Source organism: Equus przewalskii, chromosome X (genome assembly GCF_037783145.1).
Source record: "Equus przewalskii isolate Varuska chromosome X, EquPr2, whole genome shotgun sequence".
Classification (NCBI taxonomy): domain Eukaryota; kingdom Metazoa; phylum Chordata; class Mammalia; order Perissodactyla; family Equidae; genus Equus; species Equus przewalskii.
Genome location: NC_091863.1, coordinates 54,791,135 through 54,807,382, shown reverse-complemented (window position 1 = coordinate 54,807,382; position 16,248 = coordinate 54,791,135). Strand labels below are relative to the sequence as shown.

General features: G+C 39.1%; 1 protein-coding gene across 2 annotated transcripts in view; it reads left to right on the top strand.

The window, feature by feature from the left end:
- The window catches only part of SNX12 (sorting nexin 12), a 95,382-nt gene that overhangs the window by 59,066 nt on the left and 20,068 nt on the right, over positions 1 to 16,248 (top strand). Inside the window, exon 7 of one of the 2 annotated variants that reach the window (XM_070606113.1) lies at positions 13,843 to 13,943. The exons of the other annotated variant lie outside the window; for it this stretch is intronic. The gene's annotated coding sequence lies outside the window, so the exon portion shown is untranslated. The remainder of the gene's footprint in view (positions 1 to 13,842; positions 13,944 to 16,248) is intronic. 2 annotated transcript variants of the gene reach the window in all.

Sequence of the window (16,248 nt, the reverse complement as noted above, 5' to 3'; positions counted from 1 at the left end):
TTTCAAATTTCCCCTAGCTCCTTATCTTCAGCCCCCTTCTGGCTGGCATAGTGACTTGTTACAGGGTGTGTTTAATGGACACCAGAGGGTTTTAGTAGTAGTTGGTGGCACCTAAAACTGATACTAAGGACAGTTTGGGAAAGTTGATAATTTGGGAGAAGCGTGTAGGCAGGAAATTACAAATCTTCCTAGTTCCTCCAAAATGACCCGAGAAATTAACATATTATATTAAGGCCAGGATCACTTCAATTGAAGACTATGCCTTTACCAGAGTTATTACAAGAAGTCATTGGGTGAAACTACTACCTGTAGGGGAACAGTTCTTAAGAGCTGGGTTGTGGAATATAGGAGAAAGAACAATCACTAGTATTCTTTTTTTTCTTCTTGTGTGAAAACCCTCTAGTCAAGGGTCCTTATGAAATATTTGAAAGTGTAATATGTATGAGGGTCTAGGGAGTAGAAAGTTTAATGAGGTATAGCTAGTACAGGGGATAAACATATATTTTGTATTAAAGTTAAATTTCTCTTCACCAGCTCAACTTATCTCCAGTCTTGGGTAAATTCAGCCATGTGCTTTCACCCCTTTGCTCCTGACATGCCCAGCATTGCTGGAGTAAACATCATAGTCCTGTAGATAGGAGTTACTGCAAGATTAGCATCCCAACCTCAGCTGGGTTTGCTGTACTGTTCTGCAGCCTTTTACTTATCTCTTGTCAACCCTTTCTCACTCTCCTATTTACTTCTAAGAATTTGCCATTCTTCTTAAGCCCTCCACTGTGGCCTTCTTACTCTCTCATGAGCCTGTCTTCTACTTCAGAGAACATATTGGTCATCAAGTGAGAAATTTTCTCTCTATCTTCAAGCTGACTGGTGGTGACACTCATCTTTACCTCCTTCCCTTCAGACTCAGGCCTTCCTGTCTAAGGCTAACTCTTCCAACTATTTTTTAAATTTAAGGTAATGAATTTGCTGGTTTTACAAAAATGATACATGCTTATTATGAAAAAATAAACAATATAAGAAATAGAGAAAAGCACTCTCTATCTTTTCTCTTGATGATCCCCTCCCTATTTCTCCCTGACCTTGCTCCATTAGCTATCCTCTTTTGTATCTTCATTCTCTTCTTCTCCATTGCTTCCTTCCTCCCTGTCTGCAAATAAACTCAAATCCTCGATCTAGAAACAAATATTCTGCCTCTTCTCAAACTATAAATTCCCTCTTTCCTGTCACTCATGTTTTTGATAAATTTGTCAAAACATTGACACTAGGTGTATGTCTGCCCTTCCTTACCTCTCATTCGTTCTCTTTTCAATACACTGCAAGATGTCTTCTACCTCTCCTACTCTAACAAGGGAAACCTAGAGTAAATCAGAATTACTGGTTGATTCTCTGACTTGTTGATGAATTTTGGACAGCACTGAGAAGTAGCAAGTGGCAAGTGCCTGAAGATGAGGATAAGGAGGTAGAGGCTAGGACTTCTGGGGACTGCTAACCCCCATCAGTGCTGTGGTTATTGGAGAAGAGCCCTTTAGGGCTTCAAGTAGGTTTGAAGAAAATTTCATTTTAAACAGATAATTATGGTGGCTATGTGGTAGGTAGGAGTGAAATGGGAATTGGCCAATATCTAAGGCAGGGAGACCGGTGAGGATACAGTTATTATACCATGTTCAAGATGATGAGGACCTGAACTAGGACAGTTGGAGAGTTGGAGAGGATGGATTCTAGAGCTCTTTAGAAGAATAGACTAAAACCCTTAGTGAGAAATAAGATGTGTATATGTTGGTGGCGGCATTGTTGAGTAAGATGATGACTTCTAGGTTTCCGGCTTCACCTAGGAGGAAATGATACCACCAACTGAGATAAGGAATATAGGAGGAACAGGTTTGGTGGTCAGGGTGACAATAAATTCAGTTTTAGACATGTTTAGGGGCATTAAAGAAGAGCCATTAATCAGGCAATAGGATATAAGAATTTGAAGTTTAGGGGAGAGATGAAGACTGGAAGTAGATACTTAAGAACTATCAGCACTTAGGTAATGGTTAAAAGTGTGGGAATATGTGAGATTGCTTAGGGAGATTATAATAAGAAGAACACGCTAAGGTTGGTATTCAAGGGACTGTTTAGACGATGGGTTAAGGAATATCCCAGGAAAGAGATTTCTATCCTTCTTTTTTTTTTTTTTTGTCTTACTTATACATTCTCTGTGAGAAATCTCATCTACACCAATGGTGTAACTTTGTACCAAAAGTACCTTTTTTCAAGATTCAATTTAGTATTTCTAACTGCCTACTGAACTCTTCTTCCCTAAACATTTTACACTTAGCAACTCAGACTTAGATTTTTCATCTCAAATAGCATCATCATCAACAACAGCAGGCGACCGTAGATGATATTTATTGAGTACTTACTATATACTCAGTACTATTCTAAGTGCTTTATATATTTTAACTCATTTTATTTCTCACAATACCTTGATGAAGTGGTATATTATTATCTCCATTTTCCAGATGAGGAAATTGACACATAGAAAGGTAAATAACCTGTCCAAGGTCACACAGCTAGTAAGTGGCTATGCCTGAATTTGAATGCCTAAGCAGTCTGGCTCCAGAGCCAATACTCTTAACAGTTGTGCTCTATGAGCTTTCTTAAACTTCTTCGCCATCCTATGTTCTCAGTTTCAGTTAATGTCACCATCCCTCTAGTTTTCTAAGCTAGCAAATACAGTGTCATCTCCTTGACTTATTTCTATTCCTTATCCTGAATATTACATAGTTATTTTACCTCTTCTCTAGCCTCTTTTTAAATTTAAACCCCTATCTACTCTTACTTAGACTATTACAGTATCCACCTCTGGGATCTTCCTGCCTCCTCTTTCCCATTCCAGCTTTCTTCTACATTTTGCTGTAGTTAGTATCCTACTGATCATTTCTTTGCTTAAAAATCTCTGTTGGAGTTTCTCAAAAAGTTAAACACAGAATTACCATATGACTCAGCAGTTCCACTCCTAGGTATATAACCAAGAGAATTGAAAGCAGGTTTTCAAACAAAAACTTATACATGAATGTTCATAACAGCATTATTCATCATAGCCAAAAGGTAGAAACAACCCAAATGTCCATCAACTGATGAACAGATAAACAAAATGTGGTATGTCCATACAATGGAATACTAATCAGCTAAAGAAATTTCTATTTCTAGAAATATGCACATACATGCATATATTTATACAGTTTCCATGTAATATCATGGGGTCCATGAACCTCCCAAAGGGCATGTACAGACCCACTCATCTGCATTAGAATCACCTGGAATGCTTGTTTACAAAGTCAATTCCCAGGTCCCACCCCCAGTTACTGAATCAGGATCTTTGGAGGTGGGCCCCAAAGATTTTGAACAATCCCCCTAGGTGGTACTTTTATTCACTAGTCTTTGAGAACCACTGCCCTAGGTTAAGTACCCCCACAGTAGACAGAGAGTTCTTGAGCTCAAAGAGTAGATCTCATTGATCTGTGGATCTTATCGATCCTAAAATCTCATGATATAATAGAGAACAGGACGAGAAAGGGATCATTTCCAGCCATGGTGATCAGAAAAGGTAGCAATAGGAGATGAGAATGATCTGGCCCTTGGCAAATAGGTAGGTGTTCAGGAGGCTGAGATGAGGGGGTAGAAAACATTGCCAGCACAGGGATTGGCAGAAGCAAGGGAGAGAGGCTAGACAGTGAAATGTGTCTTCATAGATTTGATAGGATAGTAGGAAGTACAGCTGGAAATGAGGGTTATTTAGTCATTAAATAGCGATTGCCCTTTTACTATAAGCTAGACCCTATGCAACACACTGAGAATAAAAATATGAATAAGATGGGACTTTTGCTCTTAAGGAATAAAGATAATCTGGTAGTCGGGGAAACATAAGCAGAGAAAATGTGATAAAGTATGACAATGGAGAGTGAGATTAGAGACATCTTCACAGAGAAGGCAATTAAATGGAGACAGAGAATGAATAAGCATTTACTAAGTGCACAAGGTTAGGAAGGGAATTTCAGGAAGAAATTAAAGTACCCAGGCATGCTGTGGTAAAACAGCATGGCCCATTCTTGTAACTGAAGATAGATTGGTATAGCTGAACTGTAGATATAGAATAAGGATTCGATAGAAGACAAAGTTGGATGGATAGGCAGGGGTCAGAGCACAAAAGGGCCTTGCACACCAAACTGTGTTCTATAATTGGTAGCCAAGAAAAGTTTTAAAAGGGGAAGTGAACTGTGTTTTAGATAGCTGGTTACAGTATGAAGAATAGACTGGGTAGGGAAAAACCAGAGGAAGGGAGACTAGTGTAGAAGGCTGTTGGAATTGTCTCAAGGAAGAAGTGAGGTCCTGAACGAAAGAAAGGAAATGATGGATTCAGAGAGGTACTTCTGAAGAAGAGTCGATAGTCCTTTGCTAACTAAGTGAATATGGAAAGTATGAGAGGAGTTAAGAGGAGCTTAAAGCCATTAAATGGCAATAAAATGGCTTAAAGCCTTAAAGGGCCCTGGTTTAGGAGCCTAGGTCAATGGTGAGACCGTTAACTAAGAATGAGACTATTTGCAGTAAAACAAGTTTAGAGAGTGGTGACTGTGATATAATAATTGCTAACATTTACTGAGAGCCCACTGTGTGGCAGGCATTATACTAAGTGCTTTATATGTACCCATTCATTTAATTCTCACAACAACCTTAAATGAGGTAGGTATTACTATAATTCCTATTTTTATAATAGTATTTAAGAAGTGAGCAGAGAATGAGGAGCCAGTGAAGGAGACTGAGATTATGTTCATTAAATATTATGAATTTTGGGGGCCGGCCCCATGGCTGAGTGGTTAAGTTCATGTGCTCTGCTTTGGCGGCCCAGGGTTTCACTGGTTTGGATCCTGGGCATGGACATGGCACCGCTTGTCAGGCCATGCTGAGGCAGTGTCCTACGTAGCACAACCAGAGGCACTCACAACTAGAATATACAGCTATGTACCGGGGGGCTTTGGGAAGACAAAAAAATAAAAAAGAAGATTGATAACAGTTGTTAGCTCAGGTGCCAATCTTTAAAAAGAAAATTATGAATTTTGTTCTTGTTAATTTATATATTCATCAGGTTGGGAAAGTACTTATTTGGGTTCTTTATGCTCAGTGCTGTGCCAGGTGCTTTGGGAGCTATCTATAGTGTGAGACACCTTGTGCACTCAAGGTTACAGTAATTGAAAAAAGCATCATTGAAGAGGCGGGACTAGGATTGGTTGTTAAACAAGAGGAGGATTTAGATAAAGAGGTGATGGGAGGGCATTCTAAGAAGAGGAAACAGTATGAAGAAAGGTATGGAGAAGGGAATGTGCCTGGTGTGATCCAGGAAGAGTGAGGAGGAAATTGGTGTAACTATAGTAGCAGTTACAAGTGTGAGAGTAACAGGAAGTAAGGTCGTATTGTGTTGGTAGGAAAGGAGATAATAGAAGACTTTGAAAACCAAGCTGAAGAGTTTTGACTTGATGCAGCTAGAGAGCTGTTGAAGTTCCTTGAGCAAGAGAGTGGCATGATGAAAGCTGTGCTTTAGGAAGATTTTTTCAACAGCTGTGTATAAGATATATTGGGAAACAGTAAAGGGAGACCAGATAGGAATCTGTAATGGTAATCTAGGTGTGAAGCAATGAGATTCTGAACAGTATTGGTCCCAATAGTATTGAAGAAGGATGTGTAAATGAGACACATGGTAATGGAGTATCTAAGAAATCCCTTTCTGAACCCTGTATCCAAAGATGAGACCAAGACTTTTACCTAAAAGACTGGAAGAATTGTGATACCACTAACAGGAATGCGATATTTGAGAAGGGGAGCCAAGAGTTAGGGTAAATAATTTATTCTAAATTATTAAAAATTCAAAATAGGAGCCAGCTCTGTGGACGAGTGGTTGAGTTCACACACTCCACTTCGGTGGCCTGGGGTTTTACCAGTTCGGATCCCAGGCACGGACGTGGCACCGCTCATCAGGCCATGCTGAGGTGGCATCCCACATAGCACAACCAGAAGGACCTATGACTAGAATATACAACTATGTTCCAGGGGGCTTTGGGGAAAAGAAGAAGAAGAAAAAAATTCAAAATAGCTGTGGCTTGGTGTAAGATGCTGATTCTCTGAGTTTATTATCTTCTTCAGATACAATCAGGAACAAGAAAATATCAGAACTGTGTATATATTTTTTGCATAATGTAATTTATTTGTTCACTCAGCACCTATTTACTTGTAGTCTGGTGAGATTAGAGTGTGAGAGTTTGGCAGGATAGTGGTTCAGTTGCAGATGAGCTAGAAAGAAAGAATAGAAGTTCATCAAGGAGGACCTTGCGTGATGTACTAAGGAGTTTTGACTTTATTTTGTAAGTAACGGGGAGCCATCAAAAGGCTTTTGAGCCAGTAGAGTAACATAATCAGACTTTTTTTTGCACTGGATTGTTGCTTTCTTGTGGACAGTGACCACATGTTGTTTATCTTTGAGCCAGTCACTGGAGGTGACATATTGCCTTTTGCTTATTAAACATCTACTATGGGCTAGGTACTGTGCTATAGGTTTAGTGGTAAGTAACAGATCCACTTGCTACTCTGAAACAACAAACAAAAATGCACCCAGAATCTCTCTCTCCATCCCCACTGCTACCACCATAGTCCAAGTTGATCAATTCTACCTGGATTATTGCTATAGCCTAGTCTCCCTTCTTCCGCTTTTGCCCCTCTACAATCTGTTTTTTCAGAGTAGATGCACTGATCTTTTCAAAAGGGTAAGGACTTATGCTTCTGGTTATGATCAAGTAACAAGGACTGGATTCACCCTTTGGCCTTAAACAACTACAAAACTGGACCAAATATATGCAACAACGGTTCAGAGAGAGGAAGTCTAGCTAGAGCCTAGCAGCCTCTCTGACTTCAGGAGACAGAGTTGAGAATTCAGGGAGGTTGAAGTGGCTAATATTTACAGGGCACAGTACCAAAGAGGAGAGACCTACACAGAACGAGACAGAGACAGAGAGAGAAAGAGAAGAGTACTGCTTTAGTAGTGGGGATAAATTAGCTCTAGACTAAAAGTTGCTCTGATCCTGCCTAATAAAACTTAAGAGAAAGCATTGAAAGGATTAAACTGTTTCTGAGAAACTTAACTGCATTCCAGAACAAATCACAAATGTATCTAAAGGAGCAATAAAGAAAAAAATCCAGCATCCAACAATATAAAGTCCACAATGCCTTGCAACCAATAACAAATGGTCAGGTATACAAAGCAGGAAAATATGAGCAAAATCAATCAACAGATACAGACCCACAAATAACACAGATGATAGAATTAGTAGACGAGGACATTAAAACAGATATTATGAATATATTCTATTTGTTCAATAAGGTAGAGGAAAACATGATCATGTAATCATGTTGAGGAAAGACATGGAGGATATAAAAAGACTGAAATTAAACTTCTAGAGATTATAAATACAATGTCTGAGAAAAAATATATTTGATTGGATTAACAAATTAGACACGACTGAAGAAAAGATTAGTGAATTTGAAGACACAGCAATAGAAATTATCCAAAATTAAACACACAGATGAAAAATGACCAGAAGAAAAATGAACAGAGCATCAGTGTGCTGTGGAACAAATACCAGTGGTCTGAACTTAGGAGAGATATTAAAAGTAGAGATAGAGATTTGCTAGCCTCTATTATAATAGGTGGTATTTGAAGCCATAAGATTGGATGCCATCCTCAAGGGGGAAAATAGTAGAGGGAAAACAGAAAAGGACCAATGGCAGAATGTTGGGAGGATGGCTTTGTATAAGTAGAGGATCCCTTGCTAGCAGTGTATGTTAGAAAGCAGACTCCAGATTCTCTGTTTTCAAAATTTGTAACTGACAAAAGATTCTGAGCCTTCACAGTGAGATTCCTTGAAAAACCATTCTGTATTCACTACTGCCACTCCTTGCGTACTAGGTTATGGAGATATAGAGAAGAAAAATTTGATGGTGCAGGGAGTATATTCTAGGCAGTGGGAACAGTGTGTAGCAAAGCACGGAAGTGTGCATGAACATAGCATTTGGGGAGAACTTCAAGTAGTATGTTGTTAATGTGTAGGGATTATGTAATGGAGTAGCAAGAGATGAGGCTGCAAAGATCAGCATGGGCCAATGGGGAATTATGGCAGGGGTTTAAGCAGAGGAGTGATATGATTGCGTGTGTATTTTGGAAAGAGCCATCCTTGAGCCTAACCCAAAATTGATTGTAAAGAAGTAATCCAAGGCAGGGAGATCATTTGGGAGGTGTGTTAGTTTCCTAGGGCTGCCATAACAAATTGCCACAAATTGGATGGCTTAAAACAACAGAAATGTATTCTCTTGAGCTAGCCCTGATGGCCTAGCAGTTAAAGTTCAGCGCACTCTGCTTTCCCGGCCTGGGTTCGGTTCCTGGGTGCAGAACCACACCATTCATCTGTCAGTAGCCATGCTGTGGCAGCAGCTCACAGAGAAGAACTAGAAGGACTTGCAACTAGAATATACAACTACTACTGGAGCTTTGGGGAGGGGAAAAAAGAGGAAGATTGGCAAGATGTTAGCTCAGGGCAAATCTTTCCCAGCAAAAACAAAAAGGAAGGAAGGGAGGGAGGAAGGTTGGTTCTATAGAAATAGAATAGTATTCTATTTTAAATGGTATTCATAACATGAAGCTTTATATTCATAATTGGAATTTTTATTAACCATTTGAGAATTTATATGATTTTATTCCAAACATACAGTTACCCCTACCCCCCAATATTCAATTCCAAAAGGTTGCTTGAAGCATGTGGTCAGATAATTGTTCATAATTTTTGCTAATCTTCCCAAATAACTGAAGAATTGACCACGTACCCAGGGTATGTGCGTTTGGGGGGTTAATGTGAAGAAGGGTGAGCAGAGTGCAAATTAGAATTTGAGTAGTCAGAAACTATCTAAATCCTTGTTACTTGGAAGTACGGTCTCTAGACTAGCAGCATTTGTAGCATTTGGGAACTGGTTAGAAATGCAGAATCTTGGGACCGGCCCCGTGGCCGAGTGGTTAAGTTTGTGCGCTCTGCTTCCACCGAAACCCACTTCCACTGGGTTTTTGCTGGTTTGAGTCCTGGGCGTGGACATGGCGCCACTTGTTGGGCCATGCTGGGGCAGCGTCCCTCATGCCACAGCTGGAGGGACCCACAAATAAAAATACACAACTGTGTACTGGGGGGATTTGGGAGAAAAAGGAAAAATAAAATCCTAAAGAAAAAAAAAGAAATGCAGAATCTCAGGTTCCGCCCCAGACCTGCTGAATCAGAATGTGCATTTTAACAGGAACCCCAGATGATTGTATGCACTTTAAAGTTTGAGACTTCTGACCTAAATCACAACTTGATTTACATTCATTCCAACACCAGAGTCCCTAGAGGGTCATGGGCTTAAAGACAATTTGAGGGAAAACAATGCTGTTCCTAGGCAGACATTTATTTTCCTCCCTGGTGCACTGCCACAGGGTCTGGCAGGACCTTGGCCCTCCCGAGCCCACTACCAGTGCCTGTGGGCAGGGCCCAAAGGCTGCAGAGCCTGCACTACCCCGCAATGCGACTACAGCAGCTGCTCAGGCCACCACACCCCTCCTGTGGCCCACCGTGCTTTATGTATGCCACAGAGCCAGGCACCATGTGGAAGGGCACATGTGGGCATCGGCCATGTGGCTGCCAACCCAAGAGGTGCTAGGCAGGGGAAGAGAAATGGCCTCCGGCCTTGTGCCCCAGCCCTGGGCACCACGGGCTTGGGTTTTAGGCCCAAGGCCCTCACCTTCAGCACCAAGTCAGTCAGGTAGATGGCAGTCCAGCAGCCCACTACCACCACTACCAGCAGCAACACCGGAATCGTGGCAGTGGTGGATGTAGCAGAGGGAAAGTAGCCCCTGTGTCCTCTTCCCTGAAAGCCAGAACCAGCTGACCCCATGGTGCCTACAAGTGTTTTTCAAGCTTCTACTTGTGTCACATTTGTAGATATCCCATTGGCCAAAGCAAATCACATGACCAAATCCAGAGTCAGTGTGGGAGGAGGCCACCCAAGGGTGTGGATTCAAGGAGACATGATTCATTGGGGCCTATTGATCCCACATCTCCCAGGACTGCATATTTTTTAGGGATACATGCATATGTAGTATGGATATCAAAACAGACATGTAAATAAGACATACCAAAGTCTAAATAGTGGTTGCCTCTGAGAAGGTAGGAAGAGGATTGCGGAAGTGATAGGTACACATGATATTTAAGCTGTAGCAATAATGCTTTATTTCTTTAAAGACTAGGAAGGAAATTTGGCAAAATGTTAATATTTAACAAACTGAGTTGTGGGTACATGAGTGTTTATTATGTTGTTCTTTACCATTTTTTGTTTGCTTAAAGTGTTTCCGAATTTTAAAAAAAGTGAATGGGAGATATGCAAATGTAGACAATTCTTTGAAGATGTTTTGCAAAGGGAAAGGGCAGTAGGGAAAGCAGACAGTAGCTAGACAAAAAAGCATGGTTGAAGGAGCACTATTTTTTTTAAGATGGGCAAAGCCTTGAGAACATTAATAGGTTGAAGAGAAAGTGTCAGTAGATTAGGCTGCTGAAAGAGAAAGTTAATTCAAGAAGTATTCCTGACTTTTATCAAAAAGACAAGAGGTAACAAGTGTTGGTGAGGATATGAAGAAAAGGGAACCCTTGTGCACTGTTGGGAATGTCAGCCGTTATGGAAAACACTATGGAGGTTTCTCAAAAGTTAAAAATAAAACTACAATATGATCCAGCAATTCCACTCCTGGGTATATAGCCAAAGGAAATGAAATCAGTATCTCGAAGAGATATCTGCACCCCCATGTTCATTGCAGCATCATTCACAGTAGCCAAGATATGGAAATAATCTGTGTCCATCGACAGATGAATAAATAAAGGAGATGTGGTATATATATACAATGAAATATTATTCAGCCATAAGAAAGAAGGAAATCCTGCCATTTGCAGCATTATGCTAAGTATAAGCCAGATAGAGAAAGACAAATACTGTATGATCTCTCTTATATGTGGAATCTTAAAAAAAAGTCAAACTCATAGAAACAGAGAGTGGAATGGTGGTTACCAGGGGCTGGGAGGTGGGGGAGATGGGGAGATGTTGGTCAAAGGGTACAAGCCTTCAGTTATAAGATGAATAAGTTCTGGGGATCTAATGTATACCATGGTGACTATAGTTAATAATACTATACTGTTAACTTGAAATTTGCTAACAGAGTAGATCTTAAACATTCTTACCACACACACAGACACACACACAAGGTAATTATATGAAGTGATAGATGTGTTAATTAAGCTGATTGTGGTCATCGTTTACCACATTGTATACTTTAAATATATACAATTTTATTTGTGAATCATGCCTCAATAAAGCTGGATGGAAAAAAAGAATAATTTGGTAAGATTTCACCTTAAAATAAAAAAAAATTTAAATTGTTTCAACATTTCAAATTGGTTACAAAGATGTCATTCTACCAGAATGAATCCACCCTCTGGTGACAAATACATAGAACACCAAATATGCAAAGCCACCATTTTAACACACAAAAAATATTCATATAATGGGTCTCTTAAATATTTCTATGCTTTATTCTAAAGCTTCTCAAATTAAAAGATGTTTACCCACCTAAGAGGGCAGTTACCATATCAGTTAACTGAAGCTGTTTACCAGCAGACAATTGGGCTGGGGGGCTGAGAAATCTTGTTTGAGATCCCAATGGGCAACACTAAACTATACAGTCGTCTCTGGGGACCCATGAGGGATTGGTTCCAGGACCCCTACAGATACCAAAATCCGTGGATGCTCAAGGCCCTTATATAAAATGGCATAGTATTTGCATATAACCTATGCACATCCTCCTGTGTACTTTAAATCATCTCTAGATTTCTTGTAATACCTAATACAATGTAAATGCTATGTAAATAGTTGTTATACTATATTGTTTAGGGAATAATAACAAGAAAAAAGTCTGTACATGGTCAGTACAGACACAAGCATCGTAGGCCTTTCAATCCGCAGTTGGTTGAATCCTTGGATATGGAATCTCTGGATATGGAAGGCCAACTATATATGATTATGTTAATGATTCCATAACTTCAAGAGAGGAATAACTGGGTGAAATGATATGATATCTGGGATTTGCCTTAAAATACTCCAGGCAAAAGAAGAAAAAATTAATACATAAATGTATGCCTAAATACATAAATAGGGGAGTGATCATCTAGCCCACTTCCCTCGGTTCAATTTTTTAAAAATTTCAGGTGTACATCATTATATTTCAACTTCTGTACACACTACGTCGTGTTCACCACCAAAAGTCTAGTTTCCATTCATCACTGTACGAATGTCCCCTTTTACTCTTTTGCCCTCCCCTCACCCCCCTTCCTCTCTGGTAACCACCAATATGTTGTTCTCTGTATCTATATGTTTGTTTATTCGTTGTTGTCGTGTTTATCTTATGCATATGCATGAAATCATACGGTATTTATATTTCTCAGTCAGGCTTATTTTGCTTAGCATGATACCCTCAAGGTCCATCCTTGTTATTGCAAATGGCAAGAGTTCATCTTTTTATGGCTAAGTAGTATTCCATCGTGTATGTATATATCACGTCTTCTTTATCCATTCATCCGTCTTTGGGTACTTAGGCTGTTTCTGTCTTAGCTATTGTAAATAATGCTGCAGTGAGTATAGGGATGCATATATCTTTTCAAATTGGTGTTTTTGTATTCTTTGGATAAATACCTGGGTTCACTTTTTGTGTTACATATTTTTTATCCCTAAAAGTCTGCAGCTACTACCTGAGTTGATCAATTGATTGAGTTTTGAAATCTTAAGATATATAAATTTACATATGTTAAGATATGTAAATATCTCTAGAGACTCTTAAACTTGATGTTCCGTAGTAATGTCTTTTGCATTTAATTTTAAGACATAAGACCTGAGGGAATTGTGCATTCTTTCATATTCATAGGATTATATAACTCCTAAGGATCCTTAAAATTAGATCCAATTGGATTCTGGATATTTCACATGGCTTCGTCTGACTCAAGGTCAGAACATATAGGTTCATTCTACTAATATTCCCCTTGAGTTAGAGAATATCTCCTAACTGCTATCTTTAACAGTTTTCTATATTCTTCATGATACCAATAAAAGAGTTAATATCAACATGATTAATAAGCTCAACAGTAATTCTCAATGGTGTTCCTAAATTCTTGAGTCTGTGATTGTACTTTCTTTTGTTTTATACTGAGAACCTTGATTCCTAAAATAATACGTCATTAGTCCTATGTTTATTTGTATCTAATACAAGAAAGTGGTTTAAAAATATGATATTAATATGACTGATAATGCTACAGAATAAACTTCCCCCCAAATAAGGAAGCACTCCTGATCTATTCCTCTGTTGCTCATTTCATGCACATTCACTTAGTATATGAAAGGTGATCTTTATTAAACACTACCAAGTTGTCAGCCTTTAGTGCTTATAGTTGAATGAATAATGAAAGGATACAGCAAGAAGAAGAAAAGCAAGGCAGCAACCAAAAGGATATTGCCAGAGAGAGATTTTGGAATTTGTACAGTGAACATTTATTGAGCACGTACAATGTGCTAAACACATTGGGGATACAAAGATTAGTGAGACTTTGTTGCTATTACAATGGAACGTCCAGTCTAGTGGAGATGATATTGTGTAAACAGTAATATTACATTCTAATGTGGCAACTGTCATTACAGAGAGGTGAACGGAGTGGTATGGGAGCAGAGAGGATGGAGCAGTCGCTTGTGTGTGATACACATTGTCTGGAGCACGGTGGTTAAAGGTTCAGGCTTTGAAGGTCTGTATTTAAATCCCATCATTTACAAGATGGAAAAGTTATTTAAACCTTCTACATCTCCGAGTTTTTTTTAATCTGTGAAATGATGATAATATTTACCTCACAGTACTGATTGAGGATTAAAATAAGCTAATGAACATAAATCGTTTAGCAAAACTGCTCAATAAATGATAGCTAGTTTCTGGTTCCTGAGAAGGCATGTATACATTTTTTTCCTGAGTGTTAGTGTGTGCAAAGATATGGAGGTAAGAGCATGGGTGCAGGGATTGAAATTCTGTATGGCTGAGAGTGAAGCGTGGAGTTGAGGCATGAATTCTCTCTTATTCAATCACACTATAAGTATTTGCTGCGGACCATCCACATGTCAGACACATGGAGGATGCTGTAGAAAATAAAGCAAATTCTCTCTTCTCAGACATCTAGGACATTGTCAGGCGAGGAAGAAAGAGAAGGACATTCTGAGAGGAGGGAATACAACGTATGAAGACGTGGAGACATAAAATAGTCTGGTGTGTTTGTGGAATGGTCAGAAGCTTAGTATGCGGGAGTTGGGGATGAGGTAGAAAGTGAGGCTTCTAAGCTAGACTGGATCCTACTGTGCTAGACTGAGGAGTTTGGGTTTTATCCTGTAGACACTGGAGAATCAAAAGAGTGGTTTGGTAAAGATCATTTTGAAAGCAATGTAGAAGCTGAACTGGTCTGGAGTGGGGAGAGAATGATGGCAGGACTAGTTAGCAGGTGTTGTGGTAAGTAGTCCAAGTTGATATTATAAGAGTCTGAACCCACATTGTGGCAGTGCAGGGGAAACCCTGGGTTTGACAGAGTGGTATTTATGAGGTAGAATCAATAGAATTGTATGCTGATTGATTACATGTGCAGGATTAGGGAGAAGAAGTAGTTGGGGCAAAAGTTTCTAGTTTGGGAACCTGTCTTATGATTGGGAATGAGAATATAATCCAGGAATCCAAAAGGTTGTAGAGGATTTGGGCAGTAAAGAGGATAAGTCTGATTTTAGACTAGAGGAGCTTAAGGTACCCTTATAGCCTATAGGTAGGAATGCTTAAAAGTAATTTGGAAATAGAGGTCTCAAGCTTAGACAGGAGTTTGGGGGCTAGTATTAAAAATTTTGGGATCTATCACTGATAGTTGAAGCTGTGTAAATAGATTAACTTTTTCCTTTGTGGTGTAAGACTATAAGAGAGACTAGGACATAATCCTGGGGAACCCCAAAGAGTAAGAATTGGAAAGAAGAGGAGCTTCTGACAGGGAAAGGTAAGAAAGATAGGAGAATGAGGAGACAGTAGTGTCCCAGAGGTCAAGAAGAGGAAATTTTGAGAAATAAGAGCAATTAATAGCCTTAGGCTATGTGAATACAGGCCAGTGAATCCAACATCTTGGAAGCTTTCCTTTATAGTTTCCTGGAATCATGATGGAAGCCAGACTGCAGTGAATTTAATGAATGGAGAAGGAGAAAGTACAGACTGGATGTAGATTAATTCTTCCAGAAATCTGGCTTTGAAGGGAAGAAGGGAGAAAGGATGGGAGTTTGTAATGAGATAGGGTGGACATAAGTGTTTTTAGTTTGTTTTAGAGTAGGGAAAGTTAAATGTGTCTGTAGGTAGACAAGAAAATGTTGAAAATAGAGCAGAAAAGGGATAATTGATAGAGCCAGAGTCTAGAGAAACAATCTTCCTTATAGATTTTTCTGACCACACATAAGATGACTTAGAATGCTCAGAGTGTGGAAGAAAATCAGAGAAGAGGCAAGAGGGAGAGAGATACAAGAGAACAAAAGCTTGGCCTCCTGTTCATGACTTCATTTTATATTCTGGAGAATACTTATCATAGAGTACAATCAGTCTCTCTCTGGGTCCCATCTACACTGTTACTTTGTCCTAGAAGATTTTGTTCACTTCTGTGGCTGAAAAAACCACTAGAAAATGCAACTCAGGTCAGTTGCTATTAAAATAAACCATCTCTTTGATAGCTTTTTTTCTCCAGGTTTATTGAGATATTATTGATAAGTGACATTGTAAGTTGATAATTTGTAAGTTGATAATTATTGATAAGTGACATTTTAAGAAGGATGTAAGTTTAAGGTGTACAACATATTGATTTGATACACTTGTATACTGCAAAATGATTACCACCATAACGATAGCTAACATTTCTATCATGTCACATAATTACCATTTCTTTTTTGTGATGAGAGTATTTAAGATTTACTCTCCTGGTAACTTAGTATGTAATACAGTATTATTAACTATAATCACAATTAGATCCCCAGAACTTATTCATCTTATAA